The sequence below is a fragment of the Lithobates pipiens genome, unplaced genomic scaffold (genome assembly GCF_037356315.1).
Source record: "Lithobates pipiens isolate NorthernLeopardFrog02 unplaced genomic scaffold, aLitPip1_a1.2 Scaffold_16, whole genome shotgun sequence".
Taxonomy (NCBI): domain Eukaryota; kingdom Metazoa; phylum Chordata; class Amphibia; order Anura; family Ranidae; genus Lithobates; species Lithobates pipiens.
The window spans coordinates 39,669,346-39,693,865 of NW_027507748.1; the positions used below are offsets into that span (position 1 = coordinate 39,669,346).

Consider the following 24,520-nt stretch of genomic DNA (forward strand, 5'->3'; position numbering starts at 1 on the left):
ATAAGGTGAAAAAATGCATACCAAATTGCTATACATTAACGAGCACAATGTAATTTAATGCGGACCGACAAACAACCAGTGGTGCAGTTTTTTTCTTCATTACAGAACACTTACTAATGCAAATCACCGTTTAATGTGAGATCTTCACACAATGGCAATAAAATACGATCTGATTTGTTAACAGGATTAAATTACTCTAGATGCCCTGAGATGTAACCTGGTTAAACAAGCTACACACTTCCTTTAACTGTATCCTGGGAAGTTCTAATTAGATGCTCTGAGATGTAACCTGGTTAAACAAGCTACACACTTCCTTTAACTGTATTAATCCTGGGAAGTTCTAATGTTAAGTAACATCCACATTATTATTGTTAGGTTTAAGAAGGTTTATCAGGTTATGTGACTCGATGTCCTCCCATTCTTGCCCGGGCATGCGCGCCCTGGAGGGGGGCATGAGGCGATTGCTGGTGCGTTGTGTCCCTCAAAATAAACGGTGTGCAAAGTCTTACGGCTCTGTTTCCTTAGAAAGCAGCCACAGCCTGAGTAGAAAAGCCTGCTCTCTGCACCTTTTGAGTCAGAACTAGAGCTCTCCAATCAGAAAAGTTCATGCTCCACGTTGATTGGGGATGGGGGAGGGGGATTAAAACTGATTCACAGGGGGTGTGTTGGATGCATCTGGAATGTATTCAATAGATTTAGGCTGGCTTCCCACCTAAGCCGCATGCGGCTCGCAGCAGGGGTCCGGTGCCCTGATTCGTCCCTGAAACGGAGAACAGAGACCAATCACGGTGGAATTTTTGCTTGAATTCAGACCTGAAACGGAAGCCAAAGCCGCACAGGACTGCTATGCAAGTTGCTCCACAGATGCCGCCGTGAAGATATGTGAACCGGCTCCTTAGAGAGCCGGTCACAATCTCCTGTCATGCGAATTGGGCGCTGTGTTGGTACACCTTTTGGGGTAAGAGCCACATTGTACGTTATTTACCTTTCCCCTTTTACATTTTGTTATACTTTAAATGGTTAAAAAATTGTTGTTTAATGTATCATACTTGCGTTTTTTTACAGACGTATATATTTCCTGAAGAAGCTTATTTTGAGCGAAACTAGTAGAAATACGTCACCACTTGTACTAGCTTATATACTGTGAAATGGTTTTATCATTTAAATAAACTTTGTCTGTATTTTACTCTGGTTATATTACTTTGTTACTAACATCTTTATATGTACCGTAATAGACCCCTAGCTCACTTCTGTTTTTGGGGAGCCTGATATGGGAACCAGGCCTCCTAACTCTTTTTCTGTTTAATTTTGGATGATGGTACATCTCAACTATTTATCTAATTAATTGATGTAACGAGGCCTTTATTTTTATTATTTTTTCGGCATTTGTCATGCGAATTGGATGCAGCGAAATCCACATCCAATTCGGACTAGTGTGAACCCAGCCTTTAATTGAAAGTTCAGTTGGGCTTTAACCCTTTTCGCTGCCACTGGCATAAGGCTTATGTTGGAAGCAGTAGCAACTTTTACACATAGTCTTGGCTGCAGCTGCCAGGAATGTCATTGTGAGCATTCTTTATAAGCCGACTGCCAGCTGGAAATGGTTTCGATTGCTGATCCTCCCTCTGGTGGATGATACAGAATGCAATGGGGTTGATTTGCTAAAGACAAAGGGACTATGCACTTTGCAAAGTGCAGTTGCGCCAGAGCTTAGTAAATCAGCAGAAGCTCTGCTGATTTCCATCATCCAGTCATGTGCAAGCAAAAATTCATTTTTTTTTATTTTACTCGAACGTGATTGGGTGCTCTTTGCAAAGTAAACCCTTACCTCATTTACTAAGCTCTGGAGCAACTGCACTTGTAGAGGGCAACTGCACTTTCCAAAGTACACAATCTATTTGCCTTTAGTAAATCAACCCCCATGGGTATTACATCACTTCCTGGTTCAGAGCCATCATTCCCCAGCATTGGTCGGGGACGGAGCTGATGGAGGGTGACCTGTGCTCCACTAAGGGGAGACATCAAGGGTTAAATATATTATAACAGCATAAAATGGAGATTTCGACTCTGACAAGTGCCGTTTTCTGTCTGGCTCTGTTTAAAGTGAACGGATGCCTTGCCCATGCAGTTTGTGGATGACTGGCCATCACATTCAAAGAAAATTATTGAACATTCCATTCCAAAACCATTAATATGGAGTTGCTCCGCTGCTCTTTGTGGCTAGAACAAACACATATCAGGGAAAGTTTTCCAGAAGATTTTGGAGCGTGCCTGTGGGAATTTGCACCCATTTAGCAAAAGGAGCAGGCACTGATGTTGGATGAGAAGACCTGACTCAACATTGGCATTCCAATTCATCCCAAAGGTGTTCAATAGAGTTGAGGTCAGGGCTCTGTGAAGGCCACTCAAGATCTTTCACAGCAAACTCGTCAAATAATGGGGTTGATTTACTAAAACCGGAGAGTGAAAAATCTAGTGCAGCTCTGCATAGAAACCAGCTTCCAGGTTTTTTTGTCAAACCTTAATTGAACAACCTGAAGTTGGAGGCTGATTGGCTACCAAGGTTGTAGGAGCACAATTGTCTAAAATATCTTTGTATGCTGTAGTATTAATAGTGCCCTTTACTGATGGGCCCAGATTGGCATCATGTGTGGGCACACATTGCCACCCATGGCCACCGTGGTGGTCCTGGTGGCATCCCTGGTAGTCCTGAGTGGGCATCTGGGGGGGGGCTGCAGTGATAAACAATCAGCACAGACCCCCCCCCCCCCCACATCAGTAGAGCCGCCGATCGGCTCTCCTCTACTGGTGTCTGTCAGATGCGAGTGAGGAAAAGCCGATAACCAGCTCTTCCTGTTTACATATCGTGATCAGCCAGATTCAGAGACTCTTTACCTAGATCGGAGTTGCGGTCGGACACGGCGCAACAACGATCGCTGTGATGCATGGCTTGGTATCCTGACCACGTCAAATGACATAGGGTCAGGATATCCCAACCACTTTGCCAATATCATTTTGCTGTATGGTGGGCAAGAGGTTAAATTCCTTACCACTCCATTTCTTGGATGTATACCGAGGAATGGCTGGTACAAAAGTTTATCCCATTTAAAGGACTTTTTTGAAACATTTAAAGACTAAGCCCTTGTACACACGGTCGGACATTCTGACAACTAAATCCGTTGTTTATTTTGTCAGAGGGATTTTGTCCGAAACTCTTGCATACACACGGTCGGACAAAGTTGTCGGAAAATCCGATCGTTCAAAATGTGATGACGTAATTTTGTTACGACGGGACTACATTCAGCGTAGTAGCCAACAGCTTTGGTCTAGGAATTTGATCTGAGCATGCGTGGCACTTTGTCCAATCGGAATTCTCTACACAATCGGACAAAGTCCGATCGGATCATGTTGTCGGAAAATTTTATAGCCCAGCTGGAAAACAGTCCGATGGAGCCCACACATGGTCTGATTATCCGGCAACACGGTCCTATCGGACATTGTCCATCGGAATATCCGACCGTGTGTACAAGGGCTAAGAGCATGAAATGCCTTTAGTGCTATAAGGAGATCATATCCTTCATCAAGCTGGCCCACTAGTATATTGTGTTCTGATTACCATTGACTACTCAAGCCCTGAAGAAGGAGGAAGCTTTTTTCCCCCCTGAAACACATTTGATGTATTTGATTCTTAAAGCGGGAGTAAACCCAGTTTAAAAAAAAAACACTTACATTTCTGTCATGCCGGAAATGCTAACATTCACATTGGCTGTGCTCTCAACCAAACTTTCAAACCATCCAATGGCTGGTGTCAAACTGATCACATGTGCAGCATTGTGGCAGTTGAAGAATCATTAGAGGCCAAGATGGCAGCTTCCTTGACTGAAAACGATAGAAGGGTTTACTTCCACTTTAACCTTTAAATGTTTCCAAAAGTCCTTCAATTGAGAGAACGTTTGTACCAGGTGCTCCTCAGTACATATCCAAGAGTTTACTACCTGGTGAGTGCATTCTTTTTTCACAATCTATGAGGCAACAGCTTAGGACCAGAACCGAATCCATCTATGTTTTATCTCAACTATGAGTTTGCTTCTTTGAAGGAGAACAAAAAATCACTTTACGTTAGATCCATGAGGTCCAACTTTCACGTCTATCGATCCAGCGATATCGCGCACACTGCATTTGGCTTTTGGGAGCAAAGCATTATAGAAGTAGGTACTTCCTAGCATGAGGAACACGTAACTAGCTGCCCTTTTTTTTCCATATGACCGTGCTCCTGATTTCTGATTGGACACTCAGATACCATCATTGTCACAGGGATTTAGAGACAACCCTCAGTACAGAATTAGTCTTCTGTTATCTTCTATGGTTGAACAGCAGGTCAAGGGAGTAAAGCAGGGGTGCCCAACCAGTGGCCCGGGGGCCACATGTGGCCCGCGGAGCCCTCTGATGTGGCCCGCGACCTCCTGCTCTGGGATAGAATAGAAAGAATACTGTTATTAAATGTAAGTTTATTACTAAACTCGCAGTAGTTACTTGGCTGCTTCAAACTGATCCGCGGGTGCAGAGCAGTTCACCTGCAAGTTACCTGCACTGAGCCATAGACTTCTATTATTACCTGCGAGTTTGGTGAGCTTTCTGAAAGTGCAACAAACCTGCAGAATATAATACAAATCTATTGCAAACTGCAGGAAAGCCAAAGGTACACTGCGTAGCACACATGGTTCGGGTAAACCACAGCACATCAGAGTGAAAGCAGCCTTGGACCCCTTTCACATGGTCAGTCTGACCAATTGGACCCTCCATTCACCTCTAAGTAGTGGCAGACATAAACCGACTTGTGTTCTACCTCCAATACGATCCGCCAAAAAGCATTGTGGGCTGCGTCCATGTCTGCAATGCAAATGCAGAATAGACACAGACATGCCATCCACCTGCTCCGGTCATTGTGGCCCGCGACCGGTTACCAAGTTGCTTAAGTGGCCCTCGCTCTTCAAAAGGTTGGAGTAAAGGGAAGAGATACTGCATAAGCTTCTGCTGGGTCCAACTTTAAAGTGTACCTGTTGCTTTGCCCTACATAGACTAAGCATATACTCAATAAAAAAAAAAAAAAAACATACGCATTGTTATTGATTAAAGATGTATTGTAATAAATTTTACCCACAATTTTTGTTATCTATTCCTTTTTTTTTTTCTTGCATAGATTTATGAAAGGAGAGAACATTAAAAAGGGGAATTCTCCTTAATAAGAGGAAGATCTCCACCTACACTCCTCCTACACGTCAGAGCGTCCTCTACTTCCCTTTCCATTTTTACTATTCACTCAGACTCTCAAAACTCAGTCTCGCTTTGACCCGAGCTGGGAAAGTTCTATCGCAACTCATTTGGATTATATTCATTTTTCTGCTACCGGCACTCGAGAGCTGTAAGTATCTCCTAATCTTTCTTATTGGTTTATGGTCTGCTTCTATGATCCAGAATTTCAGGTTTTACCGGCACATGCTTTATCCTGGGTTTGTATTTTTATCTGCCCTTTGGACGCATTCCCACGTACTGTGCAATCAAAATAATAATACATGGTAAGTGCTGACGCTGAAGATTGTTTAATGCAGCCTTTTTCGACCTCTTCAACACAGAGGAACCATTGAAATAACTTTACGCTCTCAGAGAACCCCTGATAAAAAAATGACTATATCTACAAAACATGATACATTAGTGTGATGGTCAGTAGGAAGAATGCTCCTAACACTTGTGGTCATTGTGAAAAATGACCCCCCTACAGATAGTGAAAAAGGTCAATGGTGTGGTGGGAACTTATCTGAGGGGCAGAAATTGCTAATTGCTTAAGGAACCCCTAGCGACCTCTGGAGGAACCCCGGGGTACCATGGAACCCTTCTTGAGGAACCCTGCGTTAATGGATCAGCAAACCTAAAACTAAAGAGTCTATTTATGAGAAAGAACTCATTAACTGTAACTCATTAATGACACCTGTTCCCAGGGGCGGACTGACAACTCATGTGGCCCCCGGGCAATAGGAGATTATGGGGCCCCCAGGCAATAGGAGATTATGGGGCCCTCGGGCAATAGGAGATTATGGGGCCCCTGGGCAATAGTAGATTATGGGGCCCCCAGGCAATAGGAGATTATGGGGCCCTCGGGCAATAGGAGATTATGGGGCCCTCGGGCAATAGGAGATTATGGGGCCCCTGGGCAATAGTAGATTATGGGGCCCTCGGGCAATAGGAGATTATGGTGCCCCCGGGCAATAGGAGATTATGGGGCCCCCAGGCAATAGGAGATTATGGGGCCCCTGGGCAATAGGAGATTATGGGGCCCCCAGGCAATAGGAGATTATGGGGCCCCCAGGCAATAGGAGATTATGGGGCCCCCAGGCAATAGGAGATTATGGAGCCACACAGTATACACACACACAGTATACAATCACATAGTATACACTTACATGTACACACAGTATACAATCACATAGTATACACATACATGTACACACAGTATACAATCACATAGTATACACATAAATGTACACACAGTATACACACACAATAAACAATCACATAGTATACACATACATGTACACACAGTATACACACACACACAGTATACAATCACACAGTATACACATACATGTACACACAGTATACTCACACACAGTAAACAATCACATAGTATACACATACATGTACACACAGTATACACACACACAGTATACAATCAAACAGTATACACATACATGTACACACAGTATACACACACACACAGTATACAATCACATAGTATACACATACATGTACACACAGTATACACACACACAGTATACAATCACACAGTATACACATACATGTACACACAGTATACACACACATGTTTCTATTGGCTGAGAAGGTACTGGAGAGGTGGGACAGCTATAATCTCAGGATTTTTAGACCAAAAGGATGTCGGTAAGGGACATTTCAGAGACAGATGTAAAAAAAAAAAAAACAACAGATTTTTACATACTGTCCCTGGTTTTACTGAGGCTGATAACCCTGATGGGGCCCCTTAGTGGCTCGGGGCCCTTGGGCAGTGCCCGAATGGCCCAATGGTCAGTCCACCCCTGCCTGTTCCAAATAATGGCATATTTTATATTTTTAAATGTATTTTGAGTTACCTGTTGGTCTATGTTATTGACTACTGACTACTACGTATTAAGCAGTAGTCAATAACTACGTATTAGTCAGTAGTATACTACCCTGTTTCTCTGAAAATAACACCTAGCATGATTGTTGGTGGTGGCTGCAATATAACCCTAACCCCCCCCCCAAATAAGCCCTACCCTGTTTCTCCTGAAAATAAGACCTACAAGGCTTATTTGGGGGGTAGGCCTAATATTGCAGACAATCACGCTAGGTCTTATTTTCAGGGAAACAGAGTAGTATACTAATGTATTATACTAATACGTATTAGACAGTGATCTTCCCCCCAATCCCCCCCCCCATTCTGACCATTGTGGCAGGTGTAATCTCTGGGCAATCGGACAACTGGATCCCTCTCTGTGCTATTGTTGTGTGAATGAGGAGTGCAACGGATGTTACATTTGTTACATAATTATGGCTGGTACATTATTTATTAGTGTCGGTCACAAGGAGTGAAAAAACACAGTGCTGGAAGCACACAAGACGCTAAAATAAATACAGACTGTTTTTCTCATATTTTTTATTTTTTATAAGTAAAATTATTAATGCAAGAGACTTTTTTTTTTTTTTTTCATACATTTATGATTTTTAAGACGGATTACACAATATCATCCTGTTTTTCTCTCTGTACATAATTGATTGTATATTAGGCACGGCATTTTTTCATTGATTATTTTTGTCATAGCACACACATGGGAATGTGATTCAGCTGCTATTGTAACAGGCATTGCACACTGGGTGTAACTCTATTAGGTGTTTTTAAATGTAAGTTTCTATTTGTCTTTCAATAAATCTGATTGTGTAAATATACTACGCTATGGGAGGCCTTCATTTCATTCCCACGTGTCGTCCGGAATCCTGAAGGAAATATTGAGAGCTGATAGCCAGGAGTGTGGAAGTGTGGGGGGGGGGGGGGGGGGGGGGGATCACCATCACGGGGGATATCCTTCAGGCTGATTCATAATTTTATGGAGATGAGAGTTCTGTGAGCACCGAGCAGTTGTGTGAAGTTTCAGTATCACTCCTTTTAAGGGGATCGTTTTTGAAGGACTATTTATTTACTCGCTTCAATTTTGGAGGATTTTTTTTGTTTTTGGACTTTTTATTCACTTTGCACCTTTCACTTTATTAGTGGAGATATAATTGAGCTTGTCTACATGGGATGTCTATATATACATATTCATGTTCCCTTGCTGTTTATGTTGAGAAATTGCGCTGATCGCTTTATACAAATTTATTAATAAATCTTGGCGTTTACATTACATCTGTGGGTACTATTTTGGCATTTCAAGTGAAAATGTTATTATATATGCAGCAATTTTTCCATCACATTTATGGGTTTTAATCTGTCATTAAAGCGAATTTCCAGCCAAAAGTCAAACTTCCGCTTTAAGTACTCCTCGCCCCCGACGTGCCACATTTGGCATGTATTTTTTTTTGGGGGGGGGGGGGGGGCGGCTGCTGCTTCTGTATCTAATTTCATATATATATATATATATATATATATATATATATATATATATATACTGTATATATGTGTGTATGTGTGTGTATACTGTATATACTGTATATAATGTGTATATATGTGTGTGTATGCATGTATGTGTATATATATATATATATATATATATCTGTCTATATAAATATATATCTAGATAGATAGAGATATATATATATATATATATATATATATATATATATATATATATATAGATTTTATTTATATATTGTATATAATGTGTATATGTATGTGTGTGTATATGTATGTGTGTGTGTATGCATGTATGTATATATATATATATAGATAGATACAGATAGATACAGATAGATACAGATAGATATATAGATAGATATATATATAGATAGATACAGATAGATATATAGATAGATAGATACAGATAGATATATAGATAGATAGATACAGATAGATATATAGATAGATAGATACAGATAGATATATAGATACCGTAGATATATTTTTATTTTATATATATTTTATTTATATATTGTATATAATGTGTATATGTATGTGTGTGTGTATGTATGTATGTAGATAGATATAGATAGATAGATAGATAGATAGATAGATAGATAGATAGATAGATAGATAGATAGATAGATAGATAGATAGATATATGGATATATATCATTTTTTTCTGTACTTTTTTATATATATAATTTTTTTTCTGTACCCAAACAAAATTGACGTCCTTTTTTCCCCACAAATAGAGCTTTCTTTTGGTGGTATTTGATCACCTCTGCAGATTTTATTTTTTGCGCTATAAACAAATTTCCAACCAAAAGTCAAACTTCCCCTTTAAGTACTCCTCGCCCCCTGAGGTGCCACATTTGGCATGTCATTTTTTTGGGGGGGTGCTGCTTCTGTATATAATTTTATATGTATATTATATATATGTATGTATGTATGTATATGTGTATGTATGTGTGTGTGTATATATATATATATATATATACTGTATATACTGTGTATGCACGTATGTGTGTGTGTGTATATATATATATATATATATATATATATATATATATATATATATATAATTGTTTTCGTTTTTTTTTTTTTACGGGTGCTTAGGGCTGTCAATTTATGCAGTGCTTTACATATATATTTGTTACATTCACATCAGTCCCCATCCTCAAGGAGCTTACACTCTAACATCCCTAACTCACATTTATACATACACATAGTGGGGTTCATTTACTAAACTGGAAAGTGCAAAGCCTGGTGTAGCGGTGCATGGTAGCCAATCAGCTTCTAAAATCAGCGTGTTCAATTAACTGCTTCAGCCCCAGAAAGGATATGCCCCCTTAATGACCAGGTCATTTTTTGCAATACGGCACTGCGTCGCTTTAACTGACAATTGCACGGTCGTGCGACTCTGTACCCAAACAAACTGACGTCCTTTTTTTCCCACAAATAGAGCTTTCTTTTGGTGGTATTCGATCACTCCTGCGGTTTCTATTTTTTGTGCTATAAACAAACAAATAGCGACAATTTTGAAATTTTTTTAAATCATTTTTTTACTTTTTGCTATAATATATATCCACAAAAAATATATAAAACAACTAATTTATTCATCAGTTTAGGCCGATATATATTCTTCTACATATTAATTGGTAAGAAAAATCACAACAGGCAAATATTGAGTGGTTTTCACAAAAGTTATAGTGTCTGCAAAATAGGAGATAGAGTTATGCTATTTTTATTCATTTTATTTTTTTTACTAGTAATGGCGGCGATCTGCAATTTTTAGCGGGACTACGACATTGCGGCAGACAGATCAGACACTTTTTTGGGACCAATGACATTTATACAGCGATCAGTGCTATAAACAGCCACTGATTACGGTGTAAATGTCATTGTCAGGGAAGGGGTTAACACTAGGGGGTGATCAAAGGGTTAAATGTGTTCAGTCAGCGTGTTCTAACTGTAGGGGGGGTGGGCGTACTGGAACATGACAGAGATCACGGGGAACAGTAGATCTGTCATGATCCCTGCCAGATCGGGGAATCGCCTTGTTTACAAAGGCAATTCCCCCATTCTGCCTCTGTAATAGGTGATTAAGAGTTTTAAGGAGGTGGTTTGCTACACATGGTTTGCCAGATACGATCGTGTCTGATAATGGAACGCAATTTACCTCAGAATTCAAAACCTTTATGGCAAGCGATCTTATTCGACATGTTACGATTGCACCATTCCAACTGTAGAACCCTCTACCTTAGGTAGGTAGGTGCTAGAGTAGTTTTTTTGTGTGTACTGTCAGTGCAGGTACATTTAGGCAGGCCTAGCTGTGAGCTAGGCCTGTTTGTTTTTGATCTGGGGGCAGGGGAGTGGTTTAGTGTAGCAGCAGGTGACTGACATGTGCCTCAGCTCTTGGGCGCCTCCTCTGTTTCCAGTGAGAAGGTTCTGGAAAAGAGGTAGGGCAGAGTGCTGGAGTGACATGGGGTGTATTTGGGAGCCCTGACCAATCCCCAACTAGGATTGGGAGGGGGCAGGCCTTATATACATAGCTCCCAACTGTCCCTGATTTCGACGGACTGTCCCTGATTTGGAGCAATGTCCCTCTATCCCTCATTCCTCCTCATTTGTCCCTCATTTTGGTCTGATCTATATAGTTGTATATAAAATGCACTTTTTATCTTTCAAAAAGTGTTTCCCAGTGCCAAACCTTTCATCTAAATTCTAAATTGCTGCATTTGTAAATTTTAAAAGCCAAAATAAATGAATAGTAGTGGTAAAAAAAAGCTCTTGTGGATTTAAATTAACATTTTGTTTTTGGTTAATTCTCCTTTAAGGGGGTGTGGCAGGGGGCGTGTCCTATGCCTACATACGTTTGCTAGTAGATGTCCCTCATTCCCATCTCAAAATGTTGTGAAGTATGTATATACCCATAGTCAGCCTGTTGTGGGAGGAGTTGTCGGGTGGAAGAACTGAATTATGGCGTGTTAGGCTGTGGTGGCCCTTGAGGGACCCCCTTTCTGGGGGGGGGGGTGTACCTCAGCCCTGGAGCTGGGAGGGAGCCTCTCTCTATACAGCCATTGAGAGGTGTCCTGGAACTCTCAGGAGCAGGAGGCAGTGTCAGGGCTGGTCTCAGCTCTTCCTTCTCTGAGCTGGCCGCTCAGCTGTTGGCTAATTGCCAGCTCCTATCTCTCCACAGTGACTCACCTGTTGATGATATCCTGCTCGTCAGTCCTGCCTACTTAGGATGTCCAGTCCAGATGATCTCTGTCTTCGCCTTGGTCACATCTCTAGAGACACTCGCCTGTATTTCTGTTAAACACTTGCTTTGCTGACATTCCTTCTGTCTCCAGATCCTGCTTGCTGTGCTACTACACTGTTCTCTGGCTCCCTGACGTTTTGGCTTGTCTGACTATCCGTTCCGGTTCCTGAACCCTGGCTATGTTTTGACTACGGTTTACTCTGTTTACCTTTTTTTATTATTATTAAACAAGTGTGATTTAACTGTAAAGAAATACAATGGATAGTGGCGCAGGTTATAGTATATAGCAGGAGATTAGAGTCCATTAAAATGTCCTTTGAGCTGTTAAGCTCTGTGTGATAAAACAGTCTATGCAGACAGGACAGCCTTGCAGGGGAAGCCGAAGCAGAATCCAAACACATAGACAGAAAACAAACAGGAAGCAGTTAAGACTCTTAGTTAAGACTGTATAGTTTTAATAGACAAAGTGCATTAAAAACACTCACATTTAGGTTTCATTACTCAGGCAGTAGTAGTCCGGTTACGCCAATCTCCGTCACAGATTTCAGCAGAGGGGGTCACGTCTTGTGAATCCTTCTCATGGCTGGCATCTTGACCAGCAGGAATCTTCCAGCATGTGTGCAAAGTCCAAAGCGAGTCTTGGAGAGCAGCTGGTGGATTACAGGGAAGTCCAAAGTGAGTCTTGGAGAGTACTTGGTGGATTACAGGGAAGTCCAAAGCGAGTCTTGGAGAGCAGCTGGTGGATTACAGGGAAGTCCAAAGTGAGTCTTGGAGGGTACTTGGTGGATTACAGGGAAGTCCAAAGCGAGTCTTGGAGAGTAGCTGGTGGATTACAGGGAAGTCCAAAGCAAGGCTTGGAGAGCAGCTGGTGGATCACAGGGAAGTCCAAAGTGAGGCTTGGAGAGCAGCTGGTGGATCACAGGGAAGTCCAAAGCAAGGCTTGGAGAGCGGCTGGTGGATCACAAGGAAGTCCAAAGCAAGGCTTTGAGAGCGGCTGGTGGATCACAGGGAAGTCCAAAGCAAGTCTTGGAGAGCAGCTGGTGGATCACAGGGAAGTCCAAAGCAAGGCTTGGAGAGCGGCTGGTGGATCACAAGGAAGTCCAAAGCAAGGCTTGGAGAGCGGCTGGTGGATCACAGGGAAGTCCAAAGCAAGTCTTGGAGAGCAGCTGGTGGATCACAGGGAATTCCAAAGCAAGGCTTGAAGAGCGGCTGGTGGATCACAGGGAATTTCAAAGCAAGGCTTGGAGAGCAGCTGGTGGATCACAGGGAATTTCAAAGCAAGGCTTGGAGAGCGGCTGGTGGATCACAGTGAAGTCCAGAACGAGGCTTGGAGAGCAGCTGGTGGATCACAGGGAAGGCCAAAGCAAGGCTTGGAGAGCAGCTGGTGGATCACAGGGAAGTCCAAATCAAGGCTTGGAGAGCGGCAGGTGGATCACAGGGAAGTCCAAAGCGAGGCTTGGAGAGCAGCTGGTGGATCACAGGGAAGGCCAAAGCAAGGCTTGGAGAGCAGCCGGTGGATCACAGGGAAGTCCAAAGCGAGGCTTGGAGAGCAGCTGGTGGATCACAGGGAAGCACTGGAACACAGCATGTGGCGTGATGGCATCACAGACAAAATCGCAACGTGTTTCCGATCATGCGCACTAGGGGGATGTTTGCAGTGTGCGCTCCTTTCTCAAGCTTCCTGTTTGTTTTCTCTCTATGTGATTTAACTGTACTTCTGTCTCAGTCTGATTCATGGTTTCTGCCAAGAGGACAGTTATGAGCACTGCTGGACAAGTCTTTCAGGAGGGATCCATGTCGGGGTCGGTGATTGAGAAGCTCTGGGAGAGACATGCCAGGATTGGATGTGGAGCCAGAGGAAGAGACCGTGGTGTTGTTGAAGTTAAGTCGCTGAAGCCAGGAGGGTTGGCTGGATTTGCATCGGACGTGCTGGGAACAGTAGTCCACCAAAGATCAGTTAGCACAGTTATCTTCTTCATCTAAAATGACTACTAGGAAAATGTTAGGACTTATTCGGAGTGAGACCTAGCCATGTGCTAACAGTGACAGGAATCTAGAATTGGACTGTGAAGGAATCAAGTGATCTCAAGTAGTGTGCTGGAGGAGATGTGCAGAAGAAGAGACCGCCAGTTTAGATTCAACCAACTTTATTTTCCATTTAAAGAGGAGCTGCACCTTTAAAAAAAAATATTAAAAGCCAGCAGCTACAAATATTGCAGCTGCTGACTTTTAATAAATGGACACTTACCTGTCCCAGGGTCCAGCGATGTCGGTGGCAGATGATGAGCGATCGCTCGTCTCTCCACTGCCCCCGCCGCTATCCTCTGTCAGGGAATCGGGAAGTGAAGCATTGCGGCTTCACTGCGCGGTTCCCTATCCCCACTGTGTGTTTCCCAGAACACAACGGGGGGGGGGGGGGGCGCGGAGGCGGGGAACATCTGCGCCTAGCTTGTCTCGGAAGTGGGTGCAGATACCTGGATTGTCCAGGTATCTGCACCCCCCTCCCCCCTGAAAGAAAGGTGCCGATTGTGGCACTGGAGGGGGGGAGGGATCAGATGAGCGGAACTTCCACTTCAGGGTGGAGGTCCGCTTTAAGAAGTATTCATCCTTGGGCAATGGGCATCCCATGTCCCTTTTCCCCATCCAAGTTTAATCCCCTAATAAAAACAACAAAAACAAGCAAGAGACTGTTCATTGACTGGAGAAAGTGTCCCCAAAATGGATGTCTGACCAGCAGGGTGATGTGTGGATGTTGAAACACGCAGCCACCCCATGGGCGCTACACCACTACACACCCGTCATCAAGTGGTCAAGCTGAACGTATGGTTCAGACCACCAAAGAGACTCATTGAAGAGAATTGTTCAAGGAGACTTCCAAAGTTCCTTCTGCAACAACATGTGACAACATGCTCAAGCGCTGGTTGTAGCCCAGCAGAGTTCTGAATAAGCGCACCTGTTAGTGTGTGAAACACGTCTACCATTTGAACTGTCTGTAACACTTGGGATGTTTGTTATTAAATAAGAATTTTGATGGGACTTGGCGTGCAGCCATTTCTTCAGCGTTAATCGTATGCCGAGGTGGGCACCTGTGATATCATTAGGCTTCCTGTCTCACCTGGAGCAGCCAGTTCTTTTGTTTGGCGAACCGAGGAATGATGTTTACCGGAACTTCCTGGTTCACCATGATCAGCTGTGATTGGTCACTGCGGATCACGTGGTAAGAAGCCCCTGTCAGAGGCTCCATACCGCACAGCACCTCCGATCGCCGCTCTGTGCGCCGGCATGTTGTCCTGGAAGACGTCGTATGAGTCAGGATAACGAAACCACCGCCCGGCCGTCATTCTGCTATAGGCTGGGCGGGAAGGGGTTAAATACACAAACGATTGCTCCAGTTTTGGTCAATCTCTCCCCTTAGTAAATGAGGTGAAGTTCCGCTGACTTCCATCTATGTAAAAAATTTCCCCACATTCACTGAGCTCCGGAGGAAAATTCCCTGCCCTGTGCAACTTCCCTTGTAAAAGGAACATTCAATTCTTCTGTATCTGTTATTAATAATGGAGAACAAATATCTGGTGATCACTCAGGATGTCTTTCTGGCTTTGCCATCATAGGAAGTGCTTACAGTGCCTTCAGGTAAACCCCGCCCCCGGCCCCCAAGCTACTAGCCCCACGGCCCCCCAGCTCCTGGCCCCCGACCCCAGCACTAGCCCCCCGACTCCCGGCCCCCCGCTCACCCATTGGCTTCCACATTGGGGTTGGTCTACCCAAAGCAATATTAAACCCGAAAGCAAACATTTATTATATTGCAGTTTACCAATTCTTAGGTGTGATGGCTGCATTTGTTTTCTTTTTTGGGCTTTCTTTCTTTTCTTTTTTTCATCTGTTAATCCAGCCAGCAAGTCTGTTGTTTTTCACAGCACAAACTCTCCAGCAGAATGTATCAGTTTACAGGGATGAGACAAACCATTTAACACCAGCAAGGGTGATTAAAACGATCCGCTTTTATTTATTCATGCAGAACCTTTATCCCAGTGGCGGTATTACCAGGGTCGTACCAGTCGCAATTGCAACTGGGCCCTCGGGTTCTGCCACTGTAGGGCCTGGGCCCGCCGCCGCCGCCTGGGAGATAGTACAGTACACTCACGGTCGTTCTGCCCATCCTCTCCGAGCGCACTCACAGGCACACTGCACGGGCTCTTCCCATCCTCTCCACCCTTCCCCTCATTCCACACTTAGGGGCACAGTCCTCGCCCATCCTCTCCGCCCATCCTCTCTGCCTGCACTCACAGACACAGTCCCCGCCCGCTCTGCCCATCTTCGGCTCCGCCTGCACTCACAGGCCCCGCCCATCCTCTCTGCTTGCCCAAGCAAGACCCAGCAAGGAGGGTGAACCAAGTGATCTACAAGTGAGTGGCACCCATACCTCAATATGAACACCACCACTGATCCCCACACCACCACTACTGCACTGATCCCCCCCCCCCCCCCACACCACTGCTGCCACTGATACCACGCACACCTCCACCACCACTACTGCCACTGATACCACCATCACTACTGCCACTGATCCCCACACCACCACTACTGCCACTGATCCCCCACACCACCACCACTACTGCCACTGATACCTGATACCCCCCCTTCCCACACCACCACTACTGCCACTGATTCCTCCCACACCACCACCACAACCACTACTGCCACTGATCCCACCCTTGCCACTGATACCATTCCCCTCCCCACCACTCATCCCATCCCATCCCACCCCCCCAACCACCACCCTCGCCAAGGATCCCATCCTCCCATTCTCCCACCACCGCTGCCACTCATTTCATTCAATGCCCACCACCACTGCCACTCATCCCATCCAATCCCAACCTCCTTTCAACCTGCCACTGATCCCATTCCCCCCACCACCTCTGCCACTCATCCCATTCAATCCCCCTACCACTGATCCCACCCTCCCAACCACAACCCTTGCCGCTAGTCCCCTCACCGCTGCCACTCATCCCATCCCCCCACCACCACTGCTGCCACTGATCCCATCCCCCCCACCGCTGCCACTCATCCCATCTCTCCCTCACCGCTGCCACTCATCCCATCCCCCACCACCGATGCCACTGATCCTAACCCTCCCCAACTGCCACTGATCCCATCCCCCACCAACACCGCTGCCACTCATCCCAGGGGCATAACTACAGGAGTTACAATTGCAATAGCACACATGTTGCCCCTGACCACCTGAATGGAAGGGGGGGGGGGGCATTTAGAGGAACAAATCCCCTCCATTTTTCTCCTGCAGCCACTTAAATTCTGCTTCTCCTCCTCTCCCTCTGATAGGAATTTAGTGGCTGTAAGAGGAAAATGCAGGGAATTTGTTCCCCCTCCTATCCAGGTCCTGCTGTCCCTGGGATCAGTGGGAAGGGCTCTGGTCGGAGGTCAGGGGGGCACTCTATGTTTTTTTGCACCGGGGGAACTGAAGGTTCTAGTTACGCCACTGCTTTATCCCAAAAGGAAAAAATAAATCTGTTTGCTGTAACTAATTATGAAGTGTGAGATGGAGTTTGGCTTTTATTTGTTTGTGTATTTAAATCTGCTAATACATTTAACACTCCCCGTCCACCAGACTGACAATGCTGCTGTCTGCTGTGCCTCCTATTGTCATTCCTCCAGAATTGTGTCATACTGATACAGGAGGGGTGTTACTGTCCAGATCACCAGGTGAAGACAGAAAGGGAAAAGGACTAAAAGAAAACAAATGCAGCTACCACATCTAATGATTGGTAAGCTGCAATACATGACATTTTTGGGTTTAACTACTTCAATACCGGGCACTTACACCCCCTTCGTGCCCAGGCCAATTTTCAGCTTTCAGTGCTGTCGCTGTTAAAATGACAATTGCGCGGTCATGCTACACTGTACCCAAACAGAATTTTTATCATTTTCTTCCCACAAATAGAGCTTTCTTTTGGTGGTATTTGATCACCTCTGTGGTTTTTATTTTTTGCTAAACAAAAAAAAGGACCAAAAAAAGGGTTTTCTATGTTTCTGTTATAAAATTTTGTAAATAAATATGTTTTCTCCTTCAGGGATGAGGTGGCACCAATGAGGTGGCACTGATGGGCACTGATATGCAACACTGATGGGCACTGATAGGTAGCACTGCTATGCAGCAGTGATGGCCACTTATAAGTGGCACAGATGGGCACTAAAAGGCAGCACTGATGGGTTCTTATGGGTGGCACTGATGGGCATTGATGAACACTGATGAGTGGCACTGATTGACACTGATAGATGGCACTGATTGGCATCACTTTTGGCATAATCAACTAAAAACTTCTATTTTCAATATACATTAGTAAACAGTGGCATACCTTGGGGTGTAGGACATGAAGAACAGTCAGCCTCGGGTAGAGCAAACTGGGGATGCCCTATAATCACATTCCAATTCACCTGCATCTACAAGCAGCACCCAGTGGCAGGAAGGGAGAAGTGTACGTCTAGAGGGAAGCCAAGGGTGCTGTCCATTTTATAACGCTGGGAAGGAGGTGGTTCAGCGTGTAACATTTCGCTGCTCGGGCTGCTCTGCCTTTCTGAGTGACGGGCTCACCCGGGAAATCGCCCGTCACTCGCGGGTGTCCGTGAGCCCGCAGCCAAATGTGGGAGACTTGGGTTGTCTGCACTTCAATACCGGGCACTTTCCCCCCTTCCTGCCCAGGACAATTTTCAGCTTTCAGCTCTGTCGCATTTTGAATGCCAATTGTGCCGTCGTGCAACACTGTACAAAAACTACATTTTTATCATTTTCTTCCCACAAATAGAGATTTCTTTTGGTGGTATTTGATCACCTCTGCGTTTTTTTTTTTCATTTTTTGCTTAACAAACTAAAAAAGACCGACATTTAAAAAAATAAATAAAAAGTTTTTCTTTGTTTCTGTTATAAAATGTTGTTTTCTTCTTCACTGACGGGCACTGATGATGTGGCACTAATGGGCACTGATGGAGCTGCACTGATGAGGCAGCACTTATGAGGCAGCTCTGAAGGGCAACGATGAGGCTGCACTAATGGGCACTGATGAGGCGGAACTAATGGGCACTGATGAGGTGGCACTAATGGGCACTGATGAGGTGGCACTAATGGGCACTGATGAGGCTGCACTGATGAGGTGGCACTAATGGGCACTGATGAGGCTGCACTGATGAGGTGGCACTAATGGGCACTGATGAGGTGGAACTAATGGGCACTGATGAGGCTGCACTGATGAGGCTGCACTAATGGTCACTGATGAGGTGGCAATAATGGGCACTGATGAGGCTGCACTGATGGCCACTGATGAGGCTGCACTGATGGGCACTGATGAGGCTGCACTAATGGGCACTGATGAGGCTGCACTGATGGGCACTAATGAGGCTGCACTGATGGGCACTGATGAGGCTGCACTAATGGGCACTGATGAGGCTGCACTGATGGGCACTGATGAGGCTGCACTAATGGGCACTGATGAGGCAGCACTGATGAGGTGGCACTAATATGTAGAATTGATGGGCACTGATATACAGTACTGATGGGCACCAATAGGCGACACTGATATGCAGCACTGATGGGCACTGATAGACGGCACTGATAGATGACACTGATGGGCACTGATAGGCAGCACTAATAGGTGGCATTGATATATGGCACTGGATAGGCAGAACTGATAAGATGGTACTGACAGGCATTACTGATTGGCATCTGAAGGACACTAACAAGCATTAATGATGGGGCACTGATTGGCACTTGTGCGGGCACTGGCACTTTTATGGGCACTGTGTGGCGTTAATTATGGGGCACTGACTGGCAGCTGATGGACACTGATTGGAAGCTGATTTGCACCTCTCATGGGGGCTGTGCTGATAATCAATGTGCTGATTATCTGTGCAGATCCCCCTCTGAGAAGAGAGCTGCTGATTGGCTCTCCCTGTCAGTGTGAACCGAGGAATGCTGTAAAATCAACCCCAGTGTAAAAGTGGCACATTCAATGAGGTTGATTTACTAAAGACAAATAGACCGTGCACTTTGCAGTTGCTCCAGATCATAGTAAATGAGCAGAAGCTCTGCTGACTTCTATCATCCAATCATGTGCAAGCAAAAAATGCTGTTTTTTTTTTCATTTTTCTTACACGTGATTGGGTATTCTTTGCAAAGTGAAGCTTTACCTCATTTACTAAGCCCTGGAGACACTGCAGACACGGCACAGTCTGTCAGAACTAAAAGTGCTGCAAATGCTTCATGAATTTAGAGCAATACATTAACAAAAAGCACCAGAAAATTTAATCCACCCCACCCAGGATGTGTGGCCAGCCCGTGTTTAGGTGACTAAAAATCATTTTGCAAAATGAACAGGAGTCAGTGTGTTTGAGTCTTCGGCCCAGAAATGAAAAGCAAATAGAAACTTCTATTTTTTTTTATACAGTCTTTCCTGGCCTGCTTGCTGTGAGTCAGCGGCTCCGAGAATAGTAAGAGCAGTGAGTCAGAATAATAGAACGAGAAGGGTTCCAGCGGCAGCTCCGAAATTTTCATATAGCAAGTTTTACTCTAAAGGGCAAACATATTAAAAAAAATAGCTAAAGCTGGCCATAGACAGAGCAAAATTCAATCCGTTTATCAGGAACCAGCCTAATTTCAATCCATCGATGGGCAGGCTGGTTGTGCTGCTGTCATTCCATCCTTCGACTTCAGTACAACCAGCCTGTCGTTTTTTCTTTTTTTCGCGCCAGCAGTTATTGTATTCTGCCGGTGGGGAAGGCGCCAGCAGGACGCAGTAGCATTGCAAGAAGGATTTCCCCATCAGCACTGGCTGTGGTCGAAGCAAATAAAATTCCAAAATGTATGTTCAGCCTTAACCGCTTCAGCCCCGGAAGATTTTACCCCCTTCCTGACCAGAGCACTTTTTGAGATTCGGCAATGCGACGCTTTAACTGACGCTTGCCCGGTCGTGCGACGTTGCACCCAAATAAAATTGACGTGCTTTTGTTTCCACACAAATAGGGCTTTTTTTGGTGGTATTTAATCGTCTCTGCGGTTTTTATTTTTTGCGCTATAAACAAAAAAAAGAGCATCAATTTGGAAAAAAACACATTATTTTTTACTTTTTGCTATAATAAATATCCCTCAAAAATATATAAAAAAAAAATATTTTTTTCTTCAGTTTAGACGTATTCTTCTACATGTTTTTGGTATAAAAAAAAATCGCAATAAGCGTATATTGATTGGTTTGCGTAAAAGTTATAGCTTATACAAAATAGGAGAAAGATGTATGGCATTTTTATTATTATTTTTTTACCAGTAATGGCGGCGATCTGCGATTTTTATTGTGTATGCGACATTATTTCGGACACATCGGACACTTTTGACACATTTTTGGGACCATTGTCATTTATACAGCGATCAATGCTAAAAAAATGCACTGATTACTGTAAAAATGTCACTGGCAGGGAAGGGGTTAACACTAAGGGGTGATCAAGGGGTTGATTGTGTTCCCTAGTGTGTGTTCTAACTGAAGGGGGGAGGGGACTGTCTAGGAGGAAATGACAGATCGGTGTGAGTGTATGAACAGACGATCAATCACTTATCCCCTCAGAGAACCGGAAACTGTGTGTTTACACACACTGATCCTGGTTCCCTGTGTGCCCTGAGCGATTGTGGGGGCCCAGTGGTGATCGTGACGGCTGGGCACACGCATCAGCTCCGCGCATGCCCATAGTGGCCACAGGGTGAAGTGACGTAACATTGTTTCACCCAGCTGTGCCATTCTACTGCAGTACAACTGCGGCGGCTGGTCGGCAAGTGGATAAAGTGGTAAAGGCGGAAGGTTTTTTCTATGCATAAAGGGAAAAAAAACCTTCTGTGTTCAGCCCCCTCTTGATCCAGTGATGTGTACCAGAGCCTTGGCTGACCCAGGTCTCTCTCCCCTTTGGCTGAGACACAGAAACGGTAGAAATTAGCTCCCACTCCTGTCAATCACAGCCAGTGAGGCAATGAGGAGAAGCAGGGGCAGGGCCAGGCCATGGCTCTATGTGTCTTATGGATGCAGAGGCTCGGGAACGAGCATACACCAGTGCCCCCAATAGCAAGCTTGCTATTGGGGGTATTGGTCAAGGAGGAGAAGCCAGGAGCGCCAGCGGGGGGGGGGGGGCGAGAAGAGGAAGATTGTGGCTGCTCTGTGCAAAACCAACTGCACAGAGCAGGTAAGTATAACATGTTTATTCATGCAAAAAGCGCTCTAGAGGTCCTCCACCAAGAGCAAAGCACACACTGACCCGTACCCTCAGTAGTGGACCTCCTTGTACAGCGGTCAAACATATTCAATTAACGCAGCCCCAAGCCACAAGATTCGCTGGATCACCAGTTTGTCTGTAGCCACACTGACAGGAGGCTCTCCAACGGAAAAGATCCTCAACTCATGTAGGGTTTTGGAGATAGATAAAGAACATGTCATTGTGTAGTATTACTGATATTTGAAAAAGTTGATTAAAAGTCTCACAAACTTAGATGCAAAAATCACATGTCAATCCGTAAAAACAGCGAGTATGTTTGTTATGACGAAACACTTTGGGCGGAGCTTGGTTACGCGACGTCGCCATGCCGTGAAAGTCAGCATTTTTTATGGTTGGAAACATTCTTGCTGTTTTTATGGATTGACATGCAAGTTTTACATCTATGTTGGTGAGTATACAGGATAACTTTTGATAAAGTTTTTTAAGCAGGTGTATTGTGGATATATAGCATGTTTGTTATTTCTTATCTTAAAAAAAAAAAAACTTTTAATATCACTTTAAAATGTTAGTTCACCTGATTCAGAAAAAATAAAAAGGCGAACTAACACTGTACACCCTTCTTATACCCTCCCCGCCGGTCCTCGCTGTACTTACCTCTGGGAATACTGAGCTCTGTCAGGGCCCAATCAGCCAGTCCCCATTCTGGGATCCCTCTTCTCTGTGCAATGCTTCCAGTACGGGTCAAAGCGATTCTGCTTAGTCAGCACTGGCATAGAGCATCGATCTGAACCATGCAGTGCATGGCTAGGAAATATGGATGCATATATGCAGCGCATGGGTATTAAATCCCACCCTGTTTGTCCTGGCACATAGGCGTTAAATGGGCTGTAAGAAGTGAAGATACCAGGGATCAGGGCTTTTTTTTCTTCTCAGAAAATAGGTGCAGCTACTCCCTCCTTCCCAGTCACCCAATTGCAGGGCAGCTGTGCGGAGTGGAACCCAGGTGAGCAGAGTGGAAGTGGGAACCCGTCAGAAAATCCGATACAGGCAGGGGAAGGGTGGGAAGGATGAGAGGAACTTTCTTTTGTAAGGGAAGTTCCACTTTAAACAGGTTTCTTTGTGCCTAGAACATGTCCATTACAATAAGTACTAGGGCTTCACCGATACCGGGATCTGTGCCAGTGTGTATCTGCACAAGTGCTTTTACTCATGCAAATCCTCCGATACCCAAAATGATACTTTACAGTGCCATCTGAGCCCATACAAATTGTATAGGCTCGAATCGCAGTGAAAAAAAAAATCTCATGCAATTTTAACAGAAATGCGTTGTCCTCTCTGAATTATTATTCAGGATTTACATATTGGCAAAAATGTATGCAGCGCTTTACAATATACATACATAGTTACATAGTAAGGTTGAATAAAGACACCAGTCCATCCAGTTCTGTGAGTGTCTACAATTGTCCCTATCCCTGTACATTGCACACTCACATCAGTCCCTACCCTCAAGGAGCCCACAATCCATCCATATACTAGGGCCAATGTTGGACAGAAGCCAATTAACCTACCTGCATGTCTTTGGATATAAAAGGAGACAATACAGTTACAATACAATAAAATACAAGAGGATTAAGAGGGCCCTGCTCAGAAGAGCTCACAATCTAATAGAATTACATGTGGTTTCCCCACACCGCTCCTGTGTGAACCCAGGCTGGTCGTAGTAACTTAAGGCTGAGTTCACATAGGAGCGGTGAGGGAAAACCGCATGCTATTTGGGCAGGAATCGCATACGTTTTTTTGCAATGCCATTTGAGCCCATTCATTTTGTATGGGCTAAAATCGCACCACAAAAGGTATCAGTACTCAGCATCGGTGAATACTTGACTGAAAGTGTTGGTAATTGTATTTGCCGGTTAAAAAAAAACAAACAAAAAAAAAACAGTATCGGTGCATCACTACTCTGTACAGATTTTCCTGAACAGAAACCACATTCACAGTCAGAATTTTTTTGTTTTTTGTTTATGTCATAAAAATGCTGATATAGCAAATAATCAGCAAACACATTCATAAGGTACATCGGCTAATGAGCGAGCCTATCATAAGGTAGAAAACGCATATACCGTATATACTCGAGTATAAGCCGAGATTTTCAGCCTCTTTTTTGAGGCTGAAAGTGCCCCCCTCGGCTTATACTCGAGTCATCGCTGTCTGCCTGCTCGATCAGCGTGTCGAGCAGACAGACAGCGGACATTCTACCCTTCAAACGCCGCGCCTCCGCCTCCGCCTTCGCCTGTGATAGGCGGAACACTGAATTTCCCAGCAGCCTGTGTTCC

The 24,520-nt window shown here is 44.4% G+C and overlaps 1 protein-coding gene across 1 annotated transcript in view; it reads left to right on the forward strand.

Annotated features, from left to right (window-relative positions):
• The first annotated feature begins 5,206 nt into the window (after positions 1-5,206).
• Positions 5,207-24,520, forward strand: part of LOC143981717 (T-lymphocyte activation antigen CD86-like) — a 66,573-nt gene continuing 47,259 nt past the window's right edge. Inside the window, exon 1 of the mRNA XM_077479758.1 lies at positions 5,207-5,422. The gene's annotated coding sequence lies outside the window, so the exon portion shown is untranslated. The remainder of the gene's footprint in view (positions 5,423-24,520) is intronic.